Source organism: Macaca mulatta, chromosome X (genome assembly GCF_049350105.2).
Source record: "Macaca mulatta isolate MMU2019108-1 chromosome X, T2T-MMU8v2.0, whole genome shotgun sequence".
Taxonomy (NCBI): Eukaryota; Metazoa; Chordata; class Mammalia; order Primates; family Cercopithecidae; genus Macaca; species Macaca mulatta.
Window position 1 is genome coordinate 156,226,953 of NC_133426.1, and position 22,310 is coordinate 156,249,262.

General features: G+C 38.6%; 1 protein-coding gene across 10 annotated transcripts in view; it reads left to right on the forward strand.

Moving 5' to 3' along the window:
- LOC701020 (uncharacterized) overlaps positions 1-22,310 on the forward strand; it is an 87,110-nt gene that overhangs the window by 12,166 nt on the left and 52,634 nt on the right. For all 10 annotated transcript variants that reach the window (XR_013412634.1, XR_013412640.1, XR_013412641.1 and 7 more), the window contains one exon: positions 10,215-10,398. The gene's annotated coding sequence lies outside the window, so the exon portion shown is untranslated. The remainder of the gene's footprint in view (positions 1-10,214; positions 10,399-22,310) is intronic.

A 22,310-nucleotide genomic window follows, 5' to 3' on the forward strand; every position in this document is an offset into this window, starting at 1 on the left:
CAAAACCGGGACAGGATCCAGTTCTTCCAATTCTCAATTTAATGAATGCTCTTTCCCACTATTCCGTAAAAGTTTTTTGATAACTTGTCTGTAAATATCGGTCATGGTACATTGTCCACTGGGTGGCACTCAAGAGACTGAAATTCGAGTTCCTTCTCTTTGAGTAGATGGGTAATCTTGAACTAGTCCCTTTCCCTCCTGGGACAGATTTTCCCAGTTTGTTAAATAAAGGGGCTGGATTAAATGCTCTTTACAGACCTTTCTCTCTCAGATATTCCCTGAGTTTTTCATTCTAGAAATGCTGGAATCATATAATTGTAATTTAAACTAGTAAAGTTCTTCTTGAGTCTTCTTCATCTCTAAAATGGAAATAAAATACATACCTCTCGTAGTTATTATGAAGCTCCTGGCACTGTTCATGGTAGAGCAGGTCATCAAAAGTTGCTTGCATCCTTCTGTCCAATTGGGAACAAAAGCTTTCATGTATAATTCTCACTCCTCTCAATCAATTTAGAAGTTTATTTTGCCAAGGCTAAGGACATGCCTGTGACACTGTCTAAGGGGGTCCTGGTGACATGCCCAAGGTGGTCAGGCCACAGGTTGGTTTTTAGGGAGATATAAGACATCAATTGATACGTGTTGAGATGTACATTGGTTTGGTCTGGAAAAGCAGGACAAATGGAAGTTGGAGGACTTCCGGGTCATAGGCAGGTTCAGAAATTTTCTGACTGGCATTAATAATTGGTTGAGTTCTTATCTAAAGACCTGGAATCATTAGAAGGGAATGTCTGGTTTATGATAAGGAGTTGTGGAGACCACAGTTTTATCATGCAGATGAAACCTACAGGTAGCAGGCTTCAGAGAGAACGTAAATGTTTCTTAGTAGACTTAAAGAGTCTATTCTATCAGTCTTAAGGTCTGTGTTCATGTTAATGGTAATGAGGCATGTCCGACTCCCCCTTCCCCATCATGTCCTGAACTAGTTTTTCAGGTTAACTTTGGAATGCCCTTGGCCAAGAGGAGGGGTCCATTCAGATGGTTGGGGAGCTTAGAATTTTATTTTTGGTTTACATTCTTTCCTTCTGGCCAGGATTTGTCAGAGGCAACATCAATGGCCAAACTTTTATTTTGTCCCATAGCATTGTGGAGATGGTTTGGCTGCCTGCCCCAGGTCCATCCTGTTCCTTGGTAGGACCACTGTGGCCAAGAGACTTACAGCCAAAAGACTTATAGACAATTTAAATTTTCTAGACCAGACAGGAATGGACGTGGACAGACATTTATTACTCCTTAACAATTTTTAAGTAATGTAAAATCCAACAAACAAAAAGTAAAAGGCAAGATTACAAAATTGGCTTATCTATCTTTACCTTCTATTAATTGAGCTACTGTAATCTTGGTTTTAGTTACAGACTTACAGCAATTGGCTATATAAGCAAACCTAAATTTTAAAAAGAAAAGAAAATGAAGCATACATTTAAAACTTTTTAAACTTTTTTTTTTGAAATAGGGTTTCGCTTTGTCACTCAGGCTGAAGTGTAGTGATGTGATCATAGCTTTCTGCAGCCTTGACCTCCTGGACTCAAGTGATCCTCCCACCTCAGCCTCCTTAGTAGCTAGGACCACAGGCATACACCAGCACACCCAGCAAATTAAAAAAAAATTTTTTTAAAGATGAGGTCTCACTGTGTTGCCCAGGCTAGTCTGAAATTCCTGGCCTCAAGCAATCCTCCTGCCTCAGCCTCCCAAAGCACTGAGATTACAGGCATGAGCTACCATGCCTGGCCTAAAACATTTTTAATGGAAGTATAATTTGCAAATAGAAAACATGCCCAAATATTAAGTGAATGCACTGATGAACATTCACAACTTAACAAGATAGCCAGCACTTAAATCACAAAATAGAACACTGCTAGGACCTCTTTGTAATACCCTCCAAGTCACTTCTACCCAAAGGTAATTGCTATTTTGCAACATTTTTTATTACTTTACATAAATGGGATCATACTCTATGTACTCTTATTACTGTCTGGATTTTTATATTAAATATTGCTTGTGAGATTCATCCATGTTGTCATGTGAGCAATACTTTGTTCTCATTGCCATGTACTGTTCCATTTTATCAGTATACCGTGATTTTTTTTTTTTTTTTTTTTTTGAGACAGAGTCTCGCTCTGTCGCCCGGGCTGGAGTGCAGTGGCCGGATCTCAGCTCACTGCAAGCTCCGCCTCCCGGGTTCAGGCCATTCTCCTGCCTCAGCCTCCCGAGTAGCTGGGACTACAGGCGCCCACCACCGCGCCCGGCTAATTTTTTGTATTTTTTAGTAGAGACGGGGTTTCACCGTGTTAACCAGGATGGTCTCAATCTCCTGACCTCGTGATCCGCCCGTCTCGGCCTCCCAAAGTGCTGGATTACAGGCTTGAGCCACCGCGCCCGGCCAGTATACCGTGATTTATTTACCCATTCCACTATTTGTACATACTGGAATTGTTCCCAGGTTTTTGTAATACAAACAAAGCTGCTATGAACATGCTTGGATTTACTTTCTTTGGTGAATATGTGTTACTGTTATGTATATGTCTAGAGGTAAAATTGATGATTTATGGGATATGCATATGTTTAATTTTAGCAGATATTGAAAAACAGATTTCTAAAGCGGCTGTAGCAATTTACATTACCACCAGCAATGTGTGAGTTCCATTTGCTCTCCGTCCTTGACAGCACATGTTGTCACTTAGGTGGGTATGCAGGGGGATCCTTTTTTGGCATGTTTACTTATTTTTTTACATAGTGCAAACTGGTGTGGTGTACCGTTTTATGGCTTTTGCCTAATGCCATCACTACAGTTAAGTTACCAAACGATTCCGTCACCTCAGCAATTGCTTTGTACCTTCTCTTGGTATTCAACCCCTTCTCCATTCTCAGCCTTGGCAGCCGCTGATCTAATTTCCATTCCCATAGTTTTCCAGATTATCAAAGAAACAGAATGATATGGTTGTAACCTTTTGGATGTGGCTTCTTTCAGGTAACAAAATGCTTCTGAGATTTAACTATGTTGTTGTGTTATCAGTAGTTCATTCCTTTGTGTGTGTGTGATAGTCTCGCTCTCTTGCCCAGGCTGGCGTGCAGTGGTGCAATCTCGGCCCATTGCAACCTCTGCCTCCCACGTTTAAGGGATTCTCATGCTTCAACCTCCCAAGTAGCTGGAACTACAGGCATGCACCACCGCGCCTGGCTAATTTTTATATTTTTAGTAGAGACGAGATTTCGCCATGTTGACCAGGCTGGTCTCGAACTCCTGGCCTCAAGTGATCCACCTGCCTCTGGCTCTCGAATTGCTGGGATTACAGGTGTGAGCCACTGCACCCAGCCCAGGAGTTCATTGCTTTTTACTGCTGGGTCATATTACATTGTATAGATGTACCACATTTTGTTTATGAGTCCTATAGTTGAGGGATATTTGGTTTGTTTCCATTTTTTCTCTATTATAGATAAATTGTTATAAACATTTGTGTACAGGGTTTGTGTGAACATAGTTTTTATTTCTTTTGAGTAAATATTCAGGAGTGAAATTGCTGGGTTACTTGGTAAATTGCTGGGTTATAGTTCTTTTTAAGAACTTGTCAAACTTTTTGCAGAGTTGCTGTACCATTTTGCATTCCCACTAGCAGGGCTTGAGAGTTCCAGTTGTTCCACATTCTTGCCAGCACCTGGTACTGCTAGTTTTTCTGTGTATGTTTTTGTTTTGTTTTGCCACTCTAAGGTGTATAGTGGTATCTCTTTCTGGTTATAATTTGCATTTCTGTAATGATTATTAATGTTGAACATCTTTTAACATGCTCATTTGCCATCCATATAACTTCTTTGGTAAATCTTCTGTTTATATTCTCGTCCATTCAAAATATTGGGTTGCTTGTTTTCTTATGGTTAATTTTAAAACTTTATTTGGAAATAATTATAGATTTAAAGGAAGTTGCAAAGAAATGTATTCCCTTCACTCACTCTCCCCCAGTGTTAACATCTTGCCTAACTATGGTACAATATTAATATCAGAAAATTGACATTGGTACAATCCACAGAGGTTATTCAGATTTTACCAGTTATACATATACTTGTGTGTGTGTGTTTCTATGCAGTTTTATCACATGTATGGTTTTGTGTAGGTTCCACAACCATCAACGTACAGAACTGTGTCATCACCACAATGTTCCTCTCATACTACCTCTCCACAGCCTCACCCACTTCCTACTGTATATCCTTTACCCTTGTCAACCACTATTTGGTTTACCATCTGTATAATGTTGTTCCAAGGATGTTATATACATGGAAGCATACTATATAGTGTGTTTCCTTTTTGTATTTGCTTTTTTTCCACTCAGCATAATTCCTGGAGGTTCCTTCGAGTTGTTACATGTATCAATAGTTCATTCCTTTTTATTGCTGGATAGTATTTCATAGTATGGATGTACTATAATTTAAGCATTGTCAATTTTGGTAGTTTCCACTTTGAGCTATTCCAAATAAAGTTTCTGTGAGCATTCATATACAAGTTTCTACATTAACATAAGTTTTCATTTCTCTGGGGTGAATGCCCAAGAGTGCTATTGATGGGTCATTTCGTAAATCTATTTTTTTTTTTTTTTTTTTTTTTTGAGATGGAGTCTTGTTCTCTCACCAGGCTGGAGTGCTGTGGCACGATCTTGGCTCACTGCAACCTTCAACTCCCTGGTTCAAGAGATTCTCCTGCCTCAGCCTCCTGAGTAGCTGGGATTACAGGCATGCGCCACCACGCTCACTAATTTTTATATTTTTAGTAGAGACGGGGTTTCACCATGTTGGCCAGGATGGTCTTGATCTCCTGACCTCATAATCCGCCTGCCTTGGCCTCCCAAAGTGCTGGGATTACAGGCGTGAGCCACTGTGCCTGGCGAATCCATTTTTAGTGTTCAAAGAAACTGCAAACCACCGTAGCACATGTATAGCTATGTAACAAACCTGCACATTCCGCACATGTACCCCAGAACTTAAAGTACGATAATAATAATAATAATAATACTAGTAATAATTTTAAAGAAGAAACTGCCAAACTATTTTCCAGAGTGATTGTGCAATTTTACATTTTGACCACCGATGTCAGTGATCCATTTGCTCCACATCTTTGTTAGCATTTGGTGTTGTCACAGTGTTTTGTTTTATCCACTTTGATAGGTTTGTAGCAGTATCTCATTGTGGTTTTAATTTGCATTTTCTTGAGGGCTAATGATATTGAACATCTTTTCATGTGCTTATTTGGCATCTGTGTATCCTTTTCAGTTAAATGTCTTTTGCCTCTTTTCTAATTGGATTTTTTTTAATGTTGAGTTTTGAGAGTTCTTTATATATTCCAGATATAAGTCCTTTGTGGGATATATAACTTGCAGATTTTTCTCTCCGTCTGTAATTTGTCTTTTTTCATCTCCTTGAAAGAGTTTTTCACAGAGCAAAGTTTTTAAATTTGATGAGGTATAATTTTCAATTTTTACTTTTATGGGTCATGCTTTTGATGCCAAGTGTAAGAACTCTTCACCTAATCTTATGTCTGAAGATTTTCTCTTGTGTTTTTTTGAAAAGTTTTACATTTTTACATTTCACACTATGTTCCATTTTGAGTTAAAGTTTGAGGTTTAAGTCAAGGTTCATTTTTCTTTTTCTTTCTTTCCCCCTTCCATATATGTCCAGTTGCTTCAACACCACTTACTGAAAAAGCTCTGCCTCTTCCTTTGAATTGGTTTTGCACCTTTGTCAGAAATCAGTTGGGCATCTTTGTGTGGATCTATTTCTGTCTCTGATATTCTTTTTCTTTTCTTTTTAAGAGTCAGGGTCTGCATGCCCAGGCTGGAGTGCAGTGATGCAATCATGGCTCACTCCTGGGCTTAAACAATTCTCCTGCCTCAGCCTTCTGAGTAGCTAGGACTACAGGTGTGCGCCACCATATGCAGCTTTTTAATTATTATTATGTTTTGTAGAGACAGAATCTCCTTCTGTTGCCCAGGCTAGTCTCAAACTCCTGGCCTCAAGTGATCCACCTTGGCCTCCCAAAGTATATGCTATTCTATTCTATTGTTCTATGTGTCTATACTTCCTTCAGTACCACACTGTGTGGATCATTATTACTGTTGAATTTTGAGGGTTGTTTTTTTTTATTCTGGATACAAGTCCTTCTTCAGATTTATGATTCGCAAATATTCTTTTCCAGTCTGTGGTTAGTCCTTTTATTCTCTCGAAAGTGTTCTTTACAAATATCTTTCTTTTATTAATTTCCAATATCGCCTGATAACATACTTTTTTTTTGGAAACACAGTCTCACTCTGTCACCCAGGCTGGAGTGCAGTGATGCTATCTTGGCTCACTGCAACCTCTGTGTCCCAGATTCAAGCGATTCTCATACCTCAGCCTCCCAAGTAGCTAGAATCACAGGCGCGCACCAGCATGCCCCGCTAATTTTTGTATTTTTAGTGGAGACAGGGTTTCTCCATGTTGGCCAGGCTGATCTCGAACTCCTGGCCTCAAGCAATCTGCCCGCCTTGGCCTCCCAAACTGCTGGGATTACAGACGTGAGCCACCACGCCCAGCTCCTGAGAATATACTTTTAATGATTTCAATTCTTTTAAATTTGTTGAGTTTTTTATGGCCCACAGTATGGTTGATCTCTATGAACAGTCCATGTGCTGCTGAAAAACATGCATTGGATGTAGTTTTAAAAATACATATCAGTTAAGTCAAGGTGAATAGTAGTGCTGTTTAAGTAATTTATGCCATCACTAATTTTCTGCCTACATTTTCTTTCAGTTACTGAGAGAGAAGTGTTAAAGTTTCCCATTATAATTGTGTATTTGTCATTTTATTTTTTCAGTAGTGTCACAGTTTGTCTAATATATTTTAAGCTCTGTTAAGTGCCTGCACATTTACAATTTTTATATCTAATCGGAGAATTGACCTCTTCATTGTGTAATATCTCAATTTCTGACAATATTCTTTGTTCTGAAGTTTACTTTGTCTGATATTACTATAGCTTCTTCTGCACAATATTTTACTCCTAGTAATATTTTAGATCAGTTAATTTATTTCTTTTTAGCCCTTTTGATTTATTTGTGAACATTTATGTTTCCATCTAATATATTCCTTCGGTATAAAAAAACCTCTTCAAGATTTCTTGTAGTGTAGAAATATTGGCTAGGATTTCCATCATTATTTTTGTTTTCCTGAGAAAGTCCTCATTTCTCCCTCATTTTAAAAATCAGGCTTATGGTGATAAAATTTACATATCGTAAATTCACCCTTTTAAGTGTACAATTTAGTAACTTTTAGTGGATTTACAGTTATGTAACCAGTAACATAATCTACTCTTAAAACATTGCCGTCACCTCTGAGGATCCTTCATGCCTATTTGCAGTCAGTCACCTTCCTATCCCCAACCCTGGCAACCAAAATTGTTATTGTAGATTTCCTGTCTTTGGAATTTCCTATAAATAGAATCATACAATATCTAGTCTTTTGTATCTGGCTTCTTTCACTTAGCATAATGTTTTTGAGGCTCATCAATGTTGTAGCATGTAACAGTATTTTGTTCCTTTGTTTTGCTGGCTAGTATTTCGTTGTATGGATGTATCATATTTTGTTTATCTGTTTAATAGTTGATGAACATTTGGATTGTTTTCACTTTTTGGCTATTGTGAATAATGCAGTCATGAGCATACTTACAAGTCTTTGTGCGGACATAGGTTTTCATTTTATTTATTGCCTAGGTGTTGAATTGCTGGTTCACATGGCAAATTTATATTTAACATTTGAAAGAATTAATGGCCAAACTGTTTTCCAGAGTGGCTCCATCAGTTTATATTCACACCAGCAATGTCATCATCTTTATTTTTTATTTCATTTTTATTATTATTTCAATTGTTTTTTGGGGAAGAGGTGGTATTTGGTTACATGGGTAAGTTCTTTCGTGGTGATTTCTGAGATTTTGGTGCACCCATTATACAAGCAGTGTACACTGTACCCAATGTGTAGTCTTTTATCCCTCATCCCCCTCCCACCCTTACCCCTGAGTCCCAAGTCCATTATATCATTCTTATGCCTTTGTGTCCTCATAGCTTAGCTCCCACTTACAAGTGAGAACATACAATGTTTGATTTTTCATTCCTGAGTTACTCACTTAGAATAATGGTCTCCAACTCCATGCAGGTTGCTGCAAATGCCATTATTTCATTACTTTTTGTGGCCAAATCGTATTCCATGGTATACGTGGGAGATACTATCTATCTATCTATCTATCTATCTATCTATCTATCTATCTATCTCATATTTTCTTTATTCACTCGTTAGTTGATGTGCATTTAGGCTGATTCCATATTTTTGCAATTGCAAATTGCAAAAATAATGACTTCTTTACCTGTGGTTAGATACCCAATAGTGGGATTGCTGGATCAAATGGTAGATCTACTTTTAGTGCTTTAAGGAGTCTCCATACTGTTTTCTGTAGTGGTTATAGTAGTTTAAATTCCCACCAGCAGTGTAAAAGTGTTCCCTTTTCACCACATCCACACCAACATCTATTATTTTTTAATTTTTAAATTGTGGCCATTTTTGCAGGAATTGTGTGTGGTTTTGCCTGGCTTATGATCTGAGAAACTTGCAGCCTCCTTTTAGTATGTCTGGTTAGCTCTGAGAAGTGGCTTGGTTTAATCTAGACCTCCTTTTCTAAACACGTAGAAATTCCTAGGGAAAATGAAGTGTTGTTCTATCACTCCAAGGTTTCTTTGGGGTCTTTTAAAGGATAGGTTCCTCTTCTGAAAGCTCTAAGTCACCTGTGATTCTGGGTAAGAGCAGGAGTAGGTTAACCTAAGCAGTTGCTCAGTAGGCTCACGCCTGTAATCCCAGCACTTTTGGGAAACCAAGGCAGGCAGATCACTTGAGGTCAGGAGTTTGAGACCAGCCTGGCCAACATGATGAAACCCCCATCTCTACTAAAAATATAAAAATTAGTTGGGCATGGTGGTGGGCGCCTGTAATCCCAGCTACTCAGGAGGCTGAGGCAGGAAAATCGCTTGAACTCAGGAGGTGGAGGTTACAGTGAGCCAAGATCAAGCCACTGCACTCCAGCCTGGGTGAGAGAGTGAGATCCTATCTCAAAAAAAAAAAAAAAAAAAAAAAGCACAAAGGACTGTTCAATACTTTTACATTAGCTAACAACTAGTTCATGCTAACTTCTTTTTTATATGCAAAAAATAGTCATAGGATCTTAATAAGTTGTATAATCATGTTATTTGAGATTGTACAGTATTACACGATATGTAGCTTATATCACATTCGTTATTTTCACCTGAGGATACCTTAACATTAGGCCTACAGAAAATTAGCATAATACCTTTGTTCTCTTCAAAAGGCTGCAACAAGTGATCTCTAGAGGTGTTTTCTGACTCTCAGATCTCTAACTCTTGGATTCTGCCTCATCCAGAAAGGTTTGGGTTACCAAAGCAAAGTACCACAAACTGGATGACTTGAAAACAGTAGAAATTTATTTCTCATAGTTCTGGAGGCTGGAAGTCTTAGATCAGGGTGCTAATATGAGTTCTGGTGAGGACCTTCTTTGGGGTTGCGGATGGCCATCTTTTTGCTGTGTCCTCAGAAGAAAGAGTGAGCTAGCTCTCTGGCCTCTTCTTATAAGGGTACTTATCTCATTTATGATGGTTCCACCCTCATGACCTAATCACCTTCCAAAGGACCCATCTCCTAATACCATCACCTTAGGGGTCAGGATTTTAACATATAAATTTTGCGGGGACACATTCAGTCCATAACAGATTCTTTCCTGTTATTATTTTAGAATGACGTGAACTCTTTCCCAGTCCATTTGGGTTAGGATTCTTATCCAGCCTGGAGGCAGAGCAGTACCCTGTATGGCCTATCACATTCCCTTTGGTCTGTGTCTCTGGTTACTTGTAGAACTCTTATTTATAATTATTGTCTAATTCTGGGATTCTCCACAGAGTGCTGCTTGGAAAAATTTAGCTTCTTAGAGACAGTTGCAATAAAAGAATTCTCTCAAAAAGAATTCACTGAATTGTGATCACAAACAAAATAACTTTGTGGGGACAAAATGTACTCCAACAAGGGAGGCTTATGTTTGTTTTTCAGCCTCTCCTCCCAGTGCCGCACTTCTAATCTCTCTGCAGAAAGAAACATTTCAACAGAGAACCCAGTGGAAATTATGACATGTTATCTTCTCAGAGTCCTGAACTCCCATCCCTACCTCAGAAGAGACTCCTCTGTTCACAGAAGCTAAAGGCAGTTCCTTCCCAGTGGCAACTATGTTTGGATGTTGGATCTACACTTTCTCAAGCACTGTGATCTTCAAATGTAAGTTTAGTAACATAAATATCTTTTTGCAGCCTGAAAGAATTTTATGTCTCTGTGTTATCAGGTAATGTTACAGTATCTCATATTTTGCTGGTAACATGTGGAATGTTTATCTCATAAGGAGAATTCAGAGTTATAGTTAAATTTCTTTATCTGGGTTAGATGGGAATCCTTTATTCTGGGGAAAGCAGAGTTCTTTCTATAAGCCTGTGTTCTCATAATATACAGACTGGGAAACTTGGGAAAGAGTAGGAGCATCATTAGTTTTCATTTTATAGGTGGGAATAACAAAGCATGGAGAGACAAACATATTTGCCAAAATAGTTATTCTCAACCCCTTGTTTTGGGAATTCTAGAGTGTTTCATAGGATTTCAAAGTACCTCACAAAATTGTTCTAAATTTCTCAAAGCCAAATTCATTTTAATTAACTTTAATTTTTTTTTGAAAAGTTACATCATTCTTGGGGGTAAGATAGGTACATTTTATAAAAACAATACAAACAATTGTTTTGCTTAGAACCAGTGAAATGTCAAAACTCCAAAAATGTTTGGGAAGCACTGGATTAGTCAGTAGCATAACAAGCAATAAAACAACCCAGGTCAGGTGCAGAGAGGTATAAACTCTTGTCTCATCCTCCATGGATCTATATTTCCAAAGGCAGAGTCTTGTGTGACAGCATGTCTGAGGATATGTCTCTTCTGGACAGGGTTTTTACGGTACTTGAGAATGATCCTAACAACCTTTTGGGGTGACTCAATTTTTTTCAGTGCTAGAGAGTTAAAAAAATATTGACACAGTTGAACAGTGAGAAATTTAGTTTGACTGGAGCACAGGCTCATAATTCTACCATTATGAGCCTGTGCTAGGCTGTGTGGGTTTGGCCAAATTGGGTCAAGTGAAAACAGAAAGATCAGTTACAAACTTGAGACAGTTTCGATAAAAGATGTTATGGTGGTTGTCCAACTTTATTGTGAACTCTCTTATTGTACTAGCGTTTAAAAGCAGATAAGCTGTTACCTCTTGAATCCCACAGGCTGTCTAGTTATACCGGTCAGGATCTCTTCCAGCTCATTTTTTTAAAAAAAAAAATCCTTTGCCTTGACTTCCAAAGGCACTTGTTAAGAGTGGACTTCTCAAGCTGCGTAAAATACTTTTGGCATAATCAAGTCTATGTTGTTCCATGAAGCTCTAAGTCCAAAGTAACTGTCTTTAGTTGATCATATTGAAAGCAAGAACATCATTTCAAACAAACCAAGTCTGAGATATTTAACCCACATGTGCTTTCAGAGCTGGTATGTGTGAGCTTGAGCAATGAAGCCTTATTCCATTTTGATGTTATAAAAAATGGAGGGATTTCCCTGCATTCAGTTTCACAGCCACTATTTGACTTATATTTGAAGGGGGAAACATAAGGGCTGTGTTCTTTTCATCTGAATTTTTCTGTTCCTAAAAGGTTTTTTTTCTAAGAACACTAGTCAGTACCTGGAGACACTCTGACATATTTAAAGAATTAACTTGCTTTAATGAAAAAAGTTGTTTCTTTAAACATTTAAATAATTACTTTTTCTTCAGTGAAAAAATTAGTTTGCTTTAATGAAGAAAAGAGTTTTTCATAACTTTCATTACATGAACCTTTAGCAAAGGAGATTTCTCCCATTATATACTTCTTATGATCACCAAATTCCATCATCTCCCCACTAAGAGAAAGTGCTCAAGGATGATAGAATAATTTTAAAGTTATGGGCTACAACAGCATCCACAGGAACCTTGTGTAAGTACCATGAACCCTGACCCTCAGGGTTAATTTGTAAGCCTTTGGCAGTGAGATGGAATGTCTTCTTTCAGTTTGAAACAAAGGAAACCTATTGCATCACAGGTAAATTTGTATATTGATGCTATATTGACTTTGTAGCTACCGTGCCTTTATACAGACACCTCATCTAGCCCCCACTGTTCCATTTACTGTGATGGTTTGTATATCTTTATTTCAAAGATGATCTGTTTGAACCAGGTTTAATTTCTTCCTTGACCTGCTTTCATCATTGCCCATGCCTACCCTGGTGGCATTCTCATCCACGAGACTGTCACATCCATGCCACTAGGTGGCATTCTCATCCATGAGACCACTGCACCTGTGCGCTCGTCAAGAAGTAGCCAAGCCATGGGCTGGGTTGTGCTTTTCCTGAGAGGATGAAAGGCTTCATGGATATATGCTAGTATCCATGTTCCTCTATTCCCAAGTCAGGCACCAAGATGATATTTCATACCTGCCTGCCTTTCAAAGTCTCATAAATGTTAATTGAATATCCACTCTATGCAAGGCACTAGGGTAGTCACAGAGGCAAGCTTTGAGCTAAACTACAGGCCCTGCCCTCCAGGAGCTCCCGGTCTCATGGCAGGGTGCAGAAGCCAGAATAGAGGGCCATGATGTGGGAGAGAACTCTGCTGACTGGGAGCTCTGAAGGGTTAGGGGTCCATGAGCCTGATTTATGGGGCAGTTGCCATAGGATCAGGGGCTCCCTGGCATTCAGTGAATGGAGAGACGAGCATCGCTGTCTTATTTCACTGAGAGGGTACCAATGTTCAGCCCCTGAGACTTGGGGAGGAAAGCAGTGGCCATGAATGTTCCCTCCCATCCCAGGGACTGACTGGGCTCCTCCCACAGTCTCAGACACAGAGGAGGAAGTGTACTCACACTGCCCCAACACCAGTGAGTGGAAATATTTATAGGTCTCTCATTTGGTTTTAATTTTAATTTTTTTATTTTTCAAAAATTAAACAAAGAAAATCACACTTACAAAATTAAGCATTACCCACATTCCTACCAACAAGAAGTAACCATTCTTAACCTCGTAATATGTTGGTTTCCAGATTTATATTTACGCTTTAAAAAATTATGCAGATAACATATTAGTACATTGCCCCTTTTCTCATTTGTTTTAATCCATGTTCTTCCCATTTATACAGGACCAATTCTTGCATTCAGTTATGGGATACTATAAATGCCTAGTATAATGGCAGCAGAGAAAATTATTATGGTTTTATACCTTTTCTCGCTCCTTGCTTGCTCCTCAAATGCCTAGAGTTTAAAATCTATTGTGGCAAATTTGTGAAATGCAGAAAGGTGAAAATAAACAAATTACCAGTGGTTCTTTGGCTTCGGGAGAATTGTAATTGATGTTCATTTTGGTATGTTTCCCTCCAGTATTTTTTCCATATAGTTTTATTTTTAAAAATTATACCTCATATATGTATATGTGTATACACATATATATACACACTTAGTATTCACAAAATTAAAAATTAAAAAATTAAAAATGTATAAAAGAAAAAATTAGCCTCATTTTGTATTTACTATTTTATAATCTGCCTTTTTGCTTAATTTTCTTTGTCATTATATGTTCTTCTACCTCATGATTTTTAATAGCTACCTAGTATTCCATTGTATAGCCATAGTTATTTCATACTTTATAATTGCTAGACATTTAGTTGGTTTCCTTTTTTTGCTGTTATTATAATATGTGTTCCTATACATAAATCTTGTGAGTATCTGATTTTAAAGATAAATTTCTAGCAGTGAAACTTCTTAGTTAAGAGTATATACATTAAAATACACTCTTATTGTATTTTTCTTTACCAAAGTAATATATGTTTATTATAGAACATGTACAAAATCACAGATATACAAAAAAGACAGCATATAAGTTACTTGTATTCTTCCCACTCAGAGATAGCCACTATTAGCATTTTATTGTAACCACCCAGCTTTCTTTTCTCTATATTCTACATGCTCTTTCATAAGCTTTTTTACTGAATGTATTCAGAATACCTAAGTTCATTGTTCTTTTTTACCTTCACTGGTTACATGGCATTTCATTGAATGAACATACCAGAATTTATCTGATGAATCTTCTAATGCTGGACATTTCAGTCACTTTCTGTTTTTCTGTACTATAAACAATATAGAGGTAAGTAGTGTGTGACTACGTCTTTGCAAGTCCTTGATTGTTCCCTGTGAATAAATTCCTAAATGTGCAACTGTGTTTCACCTGTATGTTAATTTTTAAGGCTTTTCATGGGTATTGCTAAATGTTCCTATAACAATTTTTATCTTAGAGGCAGAATATTGGTATATCCTTTTTTTTCCAAATTCTTGATATTACTATTTTGCCAATTTGACTACAAAGAATTATCGTATTTTAAAATTAACATTTATTTAATCACAAGTAAAACTGAACTATTTTTTTCTTTTTTGCTCAATTTTATGTTTTGGTATAGGTTTTTCCTTGTTTATTAATAGATTTAAAAAATACATTTAAAATATTAATTTCTTGTTATTTGTTCAGGTTTTCTCCTTCAACTGATTGTTGTGATGAATTATATGTCTAGACTTCCTAATAATAAATTGCACTCCTGAAATAATCCCTCCTTGCTCATAATGTCTTGCCAGATTTGGCTTGCTGACATTTCATTTAGGATTTTTGCATCTATATTCCTAAGTGACATCAGTCTTCAGTTTTCTTTCTGTGTGTATTTGTGTGGGTGTTTGTCAGGTTTTGTGATCAGGATAACTTTAGTTTTATAAAATGAATGGGCTTATTTCTTCTTTTACTTTATAATGAGAACCACTTGTAGAGCATGGAAGTTGCCTGTTCTTTGTAAATTAAAAAGAACTTGCTCATAAAGCTGTCTGGGCACTGTAACAATCATCGGAAGAAAATTTGTAGCACCCTATTTTTCCCCATGTTTTCTACTTCTTTGTGATTCCAGTTAGCTAATTTTCCTAGAAAATTGTCCTTTTTATTGAGATTTTCAAACTCTTTACCATTTTTACAGTTTTATTGAGATATGCATACAAGTCACCCACTTAAAGTGATTTTTAGTGTACTCATAGAGCTCTAGACCATCACCACAACCACCACAATAAATTTTATAACATTTTCAAAACCCCAGAAAGAAACCCCATACCCATTAGCAGTCACCCTCCATTTCCCCTTAATCCTAGATAACCGCTAATCTACTTTCTGTCTCCATAGAATTCCCCTATTCTGGACCTTTCGTATAAATGGAATCACACACTATATGGTCTTTTATGGCTACCTTCTTTCACTTAATGTTTTCAGGGTTCATCCATATTGTAGCATGTAGCAGCACTTTATTCTCTCTCTCTTTTTAAGTTTTTGTTTTTAATTAAACTTTTTAGAGCAGTTTTAAGTTTACAGAAAGTTGAGCAGATAGTACAGAGAATTCCTTTATACTCCCCTTCTCTCCATTCCTGACCATAGTTTTGCCCACAAACATCTTGCGTTGGTGTGGTACATTTGTCATAATTGATGAATGGATATTGACACATTATTATTAACTAAAGTCTGTACATTTGGGTTCATTCTTTGTGTTGTACAGTTTTATGGGTTTTGACAAATGTCTAATGTCATATATCTACCATTACAGTATCATAGAGAGTAGTTTTGATGAAAAGGTAAAACACAGGGAACTTTTAGGGCAGTCTTTCCCTCCGCCCTGTCAACACCTACCAACCACTGATCTTTTGATTTGCTTTCCCAGAATGTTATATAATTGGAATCATACAGCATGTAATCTTTTCAGAGAGGCTTCTATCACTAAGTAATGTGCATGTAAGCTTCTTCCCTGCCTTTCTTTGACTTAATGGCTCATTTCTTTTCATGGCTAAATAATATTCTATTGTGTGGATTTACCACAGTTTATCCATTCAGCTTTTAAAGAACATCTTGGTTACTTCCAATTTGGGGCAATTATGGATAAAGCTGCTTCAGTCATTTGTGTGCATGCAGGTTTTTGTGGGCTCATAAGTTTTCACCCAATTTAGGTAAATACCAGTGAGCATAGACTATGTTTATCTTTGTAAGGAACTCGTTTTGCATTCTGACCAGCAATGAATAAGAATTCCTGTTGCTTTACATCCTTGCCATCATTTGGTGATGTAAGTTGTTTGGATTTTCGTCATTCTAATAGGTTTGCAGTGGTAGTTCATGGTTTTAATTTGCAATTCTCTGATGGCATATGATGCTGAGCATCTTTTTACATGCTTATTTGCCATCTGTACTTTTTCTTTGATGTGATGTCTGTTTAGATATTTTTCCCATTTTTAAATTGATTGTTTTCTTTTTGTGTATGGTGGATACAAATCCTTTATCAGATAATGTGTTTTGAAAATATTTCTCACATGAATTCTGTTTTCATTCTCTTAACAGTACCTTTCACGGAGTATAAGGTTTTTGGTTTAATTTTACTGAAGTCCAATTTCTTTTTATGGCTAATATTCCATCATATGGATATACCACATTTTGTTTATCCATGTATCTCTTGGTGGACACTTGAGTTGCTTCCTTTTGGCTATTGTAAATAATGTTGTTATGAACATTTGGTAGAATTTTTTTTTTTTTTTTGAAACGGAGTTTTGCCCTTGTTGCCCAGGCTGGAGTGCAGTGGTGCCATCTCGGCTCACCACAGCCTCCACAATTCTCCTGCCTCAGCCTCCCAAGTAGCTGGGATTACAGGCATATGCCACCATCCCCGGCTAATTTTGTATTTTTAGTAGAGACAGGGTTTCTCCATGTTGGTCAGGCTGGTCTCGAACTCACGACCAAGGCGATCCACCCACCTTGGCCTCCCAAAGTACTGGGATTACAGGTGTGAGCCACCACGCCCAGCCTGGTAGAAGTTTTTATGTGAATATATGTTGTCATTTATCTTGAGTAGATACCCAGCAGTAGAATTGCTGAGTCATATGATAACTCAGTGTTTAACTCTGAGAAACTGAACAACTTTTCCAAAGCGGCTGCACCATTTTACATTGCCATGCCTCCTACATTGCTAGTAGCATTTTGCATTGTCACTAGCAGTGTAGACGGGTTCTGTTTTCTCCGTATCCTCACCAATGCTTGTTATCATCAGTATTTTTTGTTATAGACATCGTAGTGGGTGTGAACTGGTGTCTCATTATGACTGACTTGTATTTCCCTAATGACCCATGATATTGAACATATTTTCATGTGCTTATTGGCCACTTGTATATCTTCTTTGTCTCTTCACTTTTGATATTCTTTTCCATGGGAATTTCATGGATTTCACTAAAACCTTTGTGCAGATGATTTCCAATGTTTACTTCCAACTCTGACCTTTCTCCTAAGATTGTCGCAGTTTCCCATCTGTTTCTTAGCCATTATTGCCCTAATTGCAGAATCAGTGTATCACAACTGAAATTCATTGTCTTTCCTCCCAATCAATTTATTCTTCCTCTGTGTTCCCTATTTCTGTTAATCATATGACTATTCTTCTAATCATCCAGACTTTCAATTTGGCATCATATTTAAATGTAAGAGAAATGAAATAGGAAAGAGTCAATTTGTTGCCAAGTTCCACATTACTTTCATAATATTTTGCATATGTTTTCTCTTTACTTTGTATCCTCTCCTTCCTCATCTCTGTCCTCTTCTGACTTTTTTGATCCCTTACTCTTCTGGTTCTCCTGTCTTTGATCATTTTATTTCAGGTTATTCTTATCTGCCCCTTAAATTACCTATCTGCATGATCTCAGTTCACTGCAACCTCCGCCTCCTGGGCTCAAGTGATCCTCCCACCTCAGCCTCCTGAGTAGCCAGTACCATAGGTGCACACCACGATGCCCACCTCAGCTTCCTGAGTAGCCAGTACCATAGGTGCACACCACGATGCCCACCTCAGCCTCCTGAGTAGCCAGTACCATAGGTGCACACCACGATGCCCAGCTAAAGGGTTTCACCATGTTGCCTATTCTTGTCTTGAGCTTCTGAACTCCTGAGCTCAAACGATCCACCTGCCTTGGCCTTCCAGAGTGCTAGGATTACAGACACAAGCCACTGTGTCCAACCGTCCACAGCCTTTTACAAATCGATGTATACTTTCCTTCTTGGCTATTTGTATGTAATCTTAAGATATGAACTATCACTTACACACATAACTCCCAAATAAATATTTCTAGGCTTGGAATATTCTGAGAACTTCAGACATATATATCAAACTGTCTGTGGGACAGATGTCCAACTGGATAGATGGACATTTGTAGAACAGATGTGCAATTGTATACATGTCCAAACTTAACTCTCCCCACATTAGCTGCCCCCAAACTTGTTCCTCCGCTCATATTTCCAGTCAATGGCAAGACCATCCATCTGGGGTTCTCAGGACATACATCTGACCATCATTCCTCCTTTCTCCCTCTCCCCTAAAGCCAAATATTCACCAAGTCAGTACTATTCTAAAACTCTCTTTGATCTTCTGTCTTTATCCCCATGCTGCTGCTTTGTCCAGGCTTTTATCATCTCTCATTTAGACTATTTCAGTGATTTTCAATCTTGCCTTTCTGTCTAGTCTCTTACCATGCCCCCCAACCCCCTTCATGCAGTCTACTGACAAAGTGAATTTCTAAATTGAAAATTTAGTCATGCCATTTCACTGCAAAGAACAAATCAAAATAAGAACAAGTACAACAATATTTACAGTCTCCCTGGTGGCTACTTACTTTTCTAAAGAATATAGTTTAAGCTCCTTAGCCTGTCATATTGTACTGCTCCCTGCCTACTTCTTCAGCTTTGTCTCTTGTCACTCCAGAAATATTCTTCTGTCTTTTAATGTGTTCCCTCTGCTCAGACACTTCTTCCTGCCTTGTTTACTTAGTGAACCACCATTTGAGATTTCTTGGAGGTAGACATGATCACATGGCTGGAATCCAGAAGGGATGGTCGATAAGAACCGGCTTCAGTGAATGTGAATTTACATACTTTCTGGGAGCTCTGTATGTAAAGGAAATGCTTCCAGCCCTTCCTTGCTTGGCTCCTGGCATATAACTTCTGATAGTTCTCCTGCTTTAGTAGTCACTTTTGGAGCAATGAGTTCTCCTGCTTTAGTAGTCACTTTTGGAGCAATGAGAGATCAGATTCCTTTAGTGGCCTGGGAATGATGTCTCATGGTGTTATTGATAGAAGCCTGCAGAGCTTGGGATTCTGAGAAGCAATCTTCAGACTAGAACTTAGCCCAAGAGGATGAGCAACTCTATGGTAGAGGGTGAGAGCCTCAAACAGGCCCAATAACCTTTAGTCCAAGGACTTTGGGAAGTTTTATGGTCCCATCTAGGCCTACAGGATACAAGCACTGAGGGATGGCAGTGTTTTTGAGTAAAGAACAGTGCAGGGCTCGGGGCTCAAATTCCTTAGGGCAAACTAATCAATTTGGCTCCCCTCAGCTCTGTGGGACTAAACTTTAAAAGTGCCCCTGGGATTGACCTCCCCAGGATAATCTCAGGGGTCTCAGTAATCACCTGAGCAGACAGGCTCCAGGAAGACCTGGATGAGTCTCTGGAAATCAGCTTTTTAGCTCAGTTTTGCCTGCTCCACCAGGATCCACACCCTTTACTTTGGAAATCTGAGTACAAGTTAGGGCAGATGTCAGTGAGGAGAAGGATTGGAGCTCAGTGACCTTTCCTCAGTAGTGCTTACTTGTGAAGCCTATGTCCTTAGGAAATTAGCACTGCCTCTGCCAAAGTGGCTTTTTACTGTCTTATGCTTTCCCAGAGTGTACTTCCACTCTCGTTTAGGCCAGTGTAGTTCCTGTTGAGTTGAGTGGCTGTGAAAAAGATGTTTTCTGAAAAGGAATTCGGAGGAAAGATACCTTATTCCAGTGAGCAGTTTGCAAACTCAGGAGACACAGCCTTTTGTATAAAAGAAAGGTACATTTCAGAGAACAAAGAGAGTGTTTGGGTTTTATAGCAAAAGTTTCTGCCTGAGTTCCTAATCAGGTTTATTTATGCAAATGAAGGATTGAAATGGTCTTAGTTCTAGTTGGGTGATGCAGCTGAGTTCTGATTGGTAAATACAGCTAAGCCCTAATTGGTTGGTATAGGTGAGCTCTGAAAGTCCCAAAGTTAAAGAGAGGTGGGAGTTTTGGGGAAACTCAGAGTATGTGTGTGACCTCTAGTCAGCAAATGGCTGCCTGGCTGTATTTTAAATTTAGGCCCAGTTAGCCACTTGGGATCCATCTTGAAGGATTTACTGTTTTAGGTTCATATTTGTTCACATGGCTTTCCCCCTCTGATACCTTGGTGAGCCTAATGGAGACTAAAGCTTAGTTGACTTTGACTTTAGGGAATGAAATTATTTATGGCTGAGACCCTAAGCAGAAGCTAAAATTGCAGAAATACCTTTGTAATACTATGTGACAGTTTACAAAAACTCTCACATACATTATTCAATTTATTAAATCCTCACAGAAGCCAGTGCCTGTCCCTTAGTAATCACATGTTTGGTGTATGAATGAACATGGAGGTTTTTGTTTTGTTTTATTTTGCTTTGTAGAAAGACAGGGTCTCACTCTTGTTCAGGCAGGAGTGCAGTGGTGCAGTCATAGCTCACTGCAGCCTTGAACTTCTGGGCTCAAGTGATCCTAATGCTTCAGCCTCCCAAATAGCTAGGACTAAAGGCATGCACCATCACTAATGCCTAGCCTTTTCTTTTTTTTGTTTTTTTGAGACAGGGTTGCCCAGGCATGTCTTGAACTCCTGGCCTCATGTCTTGAACTCCTGGCCTCAAGAAGTCATCCTGTCTCAGCCTCTCAAAGTGCTGGGATTACAGGCATGAGCCACCACACCTGGCCAAACATGGGGATTTGTTGTGTCTGTTTTACAGTTTGGTGAACTGAGGTCTAAGCGGCTGAATTGAGTTTCCTAAAATTCAACTCTACAGTTAGCCACGTATGGAGCCTACACTTGAAATTAGATCCATTTCAGGTGAACATTTACTTAGCGCCTACTGAGTGACAGGTACTTATCAGTGATGAATAAGCATGTTCCTTGGTTTTGAGAGCTTATAGGCTTGTCAGACATATGAGCAAATAATTTCAATACAATATGCTAAGTGTCATGATAGAGAACTTTGTGTGATGGTATGGAGTCATGCAGGAGGGGCACCTAATCCAGTCTGATGATGTTGCGAAAGACTGCCTGAAGAAGTGACACCTCAGTTAAGTTTTGAAGGTTCAATGGAGATTGGTCAAGGGTAGAGATAACAGTCTAGGCTGAGAGATCAGCCCCAGTCGGGGCACAGAGGTGCAAACCGGTATGGTACGTTTTTAGGATTGCTGGAGTATTCTTGGCAAGGGGAAAATGGCAGAAATGATGACTTAGAGATAGGCAAGATTCAGATCATTGAGGACGTAGACTTTGCTTTGTACACCATTAGTTCCTACACATTGCTGAATTATTAACATCATCTGGGGAACTTAGGCATTTTCTTAATTAGCTAGATTTGAGAGTCACGTGTGGAGGCAGTGAGTAACATAGCCTGCCATGTTGGATCACTCTGGTAACAGTCTATATGGAGGCAGGTAGATTTGAAAGGGATGCTGCTAGACACCTAGAGACCATTTTGAAAGTCACTGAATTCATCTAAGATACGGTGAACTGAATAAGGCAGTAGCAGTGAGGACAGAGAGGAAGAGGCAGATGCAAAATGGTGAAACTCTTAGGATGTTGTGGGGCAGGTTGGCGAGGGAGAGAAAAGTGTCTAAGGTAATTCTCCAGGTTTCTGGCCTGGCTGTCTGAGTAGATGGTGGTTTTTTGACCAAGTTCAGGAATGAACAGTGGAGATAGAATGTACAAAAAATTGGATACATTCAGCTTGGAACCTGCTGAATTTGAGGTGCTGTGGGACTTCCAGAGGGGAGAGTAGCTATTTTGTTCTGGAACTCAGGATGTGTCTAGGCTGCTCTGTCTGGGCAGTTTAAACCCAAGTGAATAGTAAGACCCCATCTCTCAGAGAGAATGTGTAGAGAGTGCATCTTCAATAATTCTACCCCCTTTCAACTTCAAGGGCTGTACCCCTGGGGAAGCAGAAGCAGC